This window comes from Mobula birostris, unplaced genomic scaffold (assembly GCF_030028105.1).
Source record: "Mobula birostris isolate sMobBir1 unplaced genomic scaffold, sMobBir1.hap1 scaffold_1624, whole genome shotgun sequence".
Lineage (NCBI taxonomy): Eukaryota > Metazoa > Chordata > Chondrichthyes > Myliobatiformes > Myliobatidae > Mobula > Mobula birostris.
The window spans coordinates 51,280-56,365 of record NW_027274666.1 but is presented as its reverse complement, the minus strand read 5'-3'; the positions used below and the strand labels follow the sequence as shown (position 1 = coordinate 56,365).

Below are 5,086 nucleotides of genomic sequence, written 5' to 3'. Positions count from 1 at the left end.
CTGGGTTGCTTCCCCTGGAGCGGAGGAGGCTCAGGTGAGATCTGACTGATCTCTAGAATCCGTCAGACACCTGTCAGACTCTGCCAAGTCAAGGAATTTGGACTCTCAGTGATGACGGCTGACAGTAGATGAGATTAAGAGAGGGAGAATTGACCGTAGTGGAAGGAGAGAGCGCGGATGGTGGGTGGAAGGGAGTCCCAGAGGGAGTCACGGCTGAATTCACGCACACACTGAATGGTCTGTCTACAGCTGTACTGAAACAGGAGTCGAAAGAGAACATCGGAAATAGACAGCACGATAAGATCTGTCTATTCTGCCTAGTTACGTCCATCCTTATCGCGATAGTGGCCGGGCTCTCGATATATGGTGAGTCGAACCGGCTGCGGAAGGAATCAGACCGTGTAGTAACAGTGTGGAATGAAACGTGAGCGTAAAACAGCACAGTGACACGGACACACCGCTCAACGTGACACTGACAAACAATTCACCGTGACACCGACACTTACTTTATCACGACACCTACACGCCCCTCACGGTGAAACTGACACTACCCTCAGGTTTACAAGAACGCGACTCCCGCCATGACGCCATTACGCCGACACCGTGACACCGACTCGCACCTCACCGTGACGCCGAATTTCACCTCACCGTGACACCGACTCGCACCTCACGGTGACGCCGAATTTCACCTCACCGTGACACCGACTCGCACCTCACCGTGACGCCGAATTTCACCTCACCGTGACACCGACTCGCACCTCACCGTGACGCCGAATTTCACCTCACCGTGACACCGACTCGCACCTCACGGTGACGCCGAATTTCACCTCACCGTGCCAGCGAGACTTGCGGTGAGTGGTGAACGGCAGGGGGCAGTGCTGGGCCCGCAACTTTTCACGATATGCATTAATGATCCGGAAGAGGGGACCGAGTGTAGTACATCTAAGTTTGCAGATGATATTAAATTGAGAGGAAACGGAATTCTGCAGAAGATACGGAGAAAGATATAGATAGGTTAAACTAGCGGGCAGTCGGAGTACAATGTTGGTGAATTCGAGGTCTTCCACTTTGGAAGAAAAATGGAGGAGCAGGTAATTATTTAAATGGAAAAAGATTGCAGCAAGTTGCTGTTCAGAGGGACTTGGGAGTGCTTGTGCATGAATCACAAAAGGTTGATTCGCAGGTGCAGCGGGCTATCAAGAGGGCAAATGGGATGTTGCCTTCATTGCTAGAGAGATTGAATTTAAGAGCAGGGAGGATATGCTGTAACTGTACAGGGTGCTGGTGAGGGCGCACCTGGGGCACTGCGTGCAGTTCTGGTCTCCCTACTCGAGGTAGGTTGTACCCTCTGCGGAGGAGGTGCAGAGGAGGATTGCCGGGTTGATTCCAGAGATGGGGGCGTGCGGTGGGGCGGGGGGGGGGCGTGGTTAGACTATGAGGAGAGATTGGGTCGCCTAGGACTATATCCGCTGGGATTCAGAAGAATGCGAGGAGATCTGATTGGAATACATACAATGTTAAAAGGGATAGAAAATATAAAGACAGGAAAGTGGTTTCGACTAGAAGGATAGACGAGAAATAAGGAACATAAGACTATAAGACCGTAAGATATAGGAGCAGAAGTAGGCCATTCGGCTCATCGAGCCTGCTCCGCTGATCAAACATGGGCTGATCCAATTCTTCCAGTTATACACTCTCCTGTTTTCACCCTACACATTTTTTTGTTTTTTTTTTGCCCCGGCTGGGATCAGTGCTGGGTCCATTGTTATTTGTCATCTATATCAATGACCCGGATGATAATGTGGTACGTTGGATCAGCAAATTTGCTGATGATACAAAGATTGGAGGTGTAGTAGACAGTGAGGAAGGTTTTCAGAGCCTGCAGAGGGACTTGGGCCAGATGGAAAAATGGACTGAGAAATTGCAGATGGAGTTTAATACAGACAAGTGTGAGGTATTGCACGTTGGAAGGACAAACCAAGGTAGAACATACAGTGTAAATGCTAAGACACTGAGGAATGCAGTAGAACAGAGGGATCTGGGAATACAGATACAAAATTCCCTAAAAGTGGCGTCACGGGTAGACAGGGTCGCAAATAGAGCTTATGGTTCATTGGCCTTTACTAATCAAAGTATTGAGTCTAAGAGTTGGAATGTTATGTTGAGGTTGTATAAGGCATTGGTGAGGCCAAATCTGGAGTATTGTGTTCAGTTTTCATCATTAAATTACAGGAAGGATATAAATAAGGTTGAACGAGTGCAGAGGTTTACAAGGATGTTGCTGGGACTTGATAAACACAGTTACAGCGAAAGGTTGAATAGGTTAGGAATTTATTCCCTCGATCGTAGAAGAATAAGCGGGAATTTGATAGAGGTATATAAAATTATGATGGGCATAGACAGAGTGAATGCAAACAAGCTTTTTCCACTGAGGCAAGGGGAGATAAAAAAAACAGAGGACATGGGTTAAGGGTGAGGGGGGAAAAGTTTAAAGGGAATATTGGCGGGGGTGTTCGTCACACAGAGAGTGGTGGGAGTATGGAATGAGCTGCCAGACGAGGTGGTAAATGCGGGATCTGTTTCAGCATTTAAGATTAAGTTGGACAGATACATGGATGGGAGGTGTATGGAGGGATATGGTCCGTGAGCAGGTCAGTGGGACTAGGCAGAAAATGGTTCGGCACAGCCACGAGGGCCAAAGGGCCTGTTTCTGTGCTGTAGTTTTTTTTTCTCTGGTTTCTATGGTTTCAATGGCTAATCAATACCTCTCCCTTAAATACAATACACCGAATAACTTGGCCTTCACAGCGTCTCGTGGCAACAAATTCCACGACTAATGTAATTTCTCCGCATCTCAGTTCTGAAAGGACGCCCTACAAGCATGAAGTTGTGCCCTCTTGTCATAGACTCCCCTACCATGGGAAATAACTTTCCAATATCTAATCTGTTAAGGCTTTGTACCATCCGGAATGTTTCTGTGAGCTCCCCGCTCATTCTCCTGATCTCCAGGGAACACAGCCCAAGAGCTGCCGGACTTTCCTCATACAGTAACCCTCTCATTCCTGGAATCATTGTCGTGATTCTTCTCTAAACGTTCTCCTCACTGACCCAATGTCAGTACATCCTTCCAAATATCAGGAGCCCAAAACTGCACAGAATACTCTAAGTGTGGTCTCACGTGTCCCTTACAGAACCGCAACATCACATCCCTGTACTTATATTATATACCTCTAGAAATGAATGTCCACATTGCATTCGCCTTTTTCACATCAACTGAACCTGGATGTTCAGTTTTACGGTATCTTGCACAAGGACTCCCAAGTCCCTTAACATTTCTGCATTTTGAATTTCCTCCCCATCTAAATAATAGTCTGCCCGTAACACTCGTCTGCGTGAGACTTATATGCGGCTCAACATGAACGGCACCGCAGTGTAACACTGACACACCCTTGTTACGTCCCGCCCAGCACCGTACCGCTGTCTCACACGTCACTCTAAACACTAAATATCCTTCAACATCTCTCTCAGTACTACAGATTCGTCAGTCTCAGATCACCTCTGATCGAAACTACCAGCTACTTTGGAGACAGTATCAGGAGATGAACAGGACACAGACCTCATGTCCACATCTGGTTCATGAGTTGAACTCAAGCCTTGAATCTAAGACATCCGAAAATTCCCATCTGAATCGCTCCCACAGCGCCTGTCTCCAGAATCTTTCTGTCCTCAACAACCACATCTCGAACATCGAAAAGAAGTTCAGAACTGACAGCGGAGCCAAGGCTCACATTTGCCAATTGTTGACCAGTAGCAGAGGTGAGGCAACATCGTCTTCTTACCAACTCCTCATGAGAGAGAGTGAGTGAGGGAGGGAGGGAGGGAGGGAGAGAGAGAGAGAGAGAGAGAGAGAGAGAGAGAGAGAGAGAGAGAGAGAGAGAGAGAGAGAGAGAGAGAGAGAGAGAGAGAGAGAGAGAGAGAGACTCCCTCCACGCCATCGTATCTCACACTCTACCGGGTTACGACACTGAGTGGAAGAGAGAGCAGAAAGGGGAGTGATTAGGGCGTGGGGATAAAGAGAGTGATAAACGGAGAAAGGAAAACACACACACACACACACACACAATCAGACAGTCCACTCACAGAGATCATGACAAATCCCTCACTGAGACCCGATATATCCGTCACCGTAATATCCAGGTACATCTCACGGTGACTCGGTACACATCTCATCGGGACACAAAAACATCTATCACAGTGTCACCGAAACGCCCCTCAAAGCAAAACCACCATTTACCTCACTACATCACGGAATCAATCATCACCGTGCTGCTGAGGCCAACTCGCAATTCACCGTGGCACTGACAACACTGCCTGTGAAACCAGCAACCCCCTCACATAGACAGTGACACGTCCCTCACAGTGGCACGCCTCGCACTGTGACACGAAACAAACACACCCTCACTCTGTAACAATCTTCAACGTGCACTGACACACCACTCACCGTGATACTACACGCTTCTCAACATGAACCGCATTGTACCTCACAGTGACACAGACACACCAGAAACCCCGATTTGCACAACACCGTGACGACGTCTCACGCCTCATTGTAAACGCTGAACATCCAGCACAAACTCTCTCATAACACATATTCGTCAGAGAGATAGACAGACAGATGGAAACCTGGCAGTGTGTGATGAAAGAGTGTGGAAGGAATTTGTCTGATGTCTGACGCCGGGAGAGTATGATGGAAGAGTGTAGTGGGAACGTTGCTCTGCGTCTGACGTCTGTGTGATGGGAAAGTGCGGAGGGAGATTCATTCAGTCTCTGACCCCGGGAGTGTGTGATGGGACGGTGTGGAGGGAGCTTCACTCTGTGTCTGACCCCAGGAGCGTGTGATGGGACGGTGTGGAGGGAGATTCACTGTGTGTCTGACCCCAGGAGTGTGTGATGGGACGGTGTGGAGGGAGATTATGTTTCTTTATTCCTGCTTTTCAGAGGGAAAATGTTCGAAGGATTGGGTCAAATATGGAGACCGGTGTTATTTGTTCTCCACGTTTGAAACATCTTACAATGGAGCTCGGCA

At 48.3% G+C, this 5,086-nt stretch overlaps 1 long non-coding RNA gene across 1 annotated transcript; it reads left to right on the top strand.

Annotated features, from left to right (window-relative positions):
* The first annotated feature begins 279 nt into the window (after positions 1–279).
* On the top strand, positions 280–5,086 carry LOC140192539 (uncharacterized). The gene is made up of 3 exons (XR_011884326.1): positions 280–366; positions 3,529–3,816; positions 4,999–5,086. It is a non-coding gene; the product is annotated as an uncharacterized lncRNA (long non-coding RNA).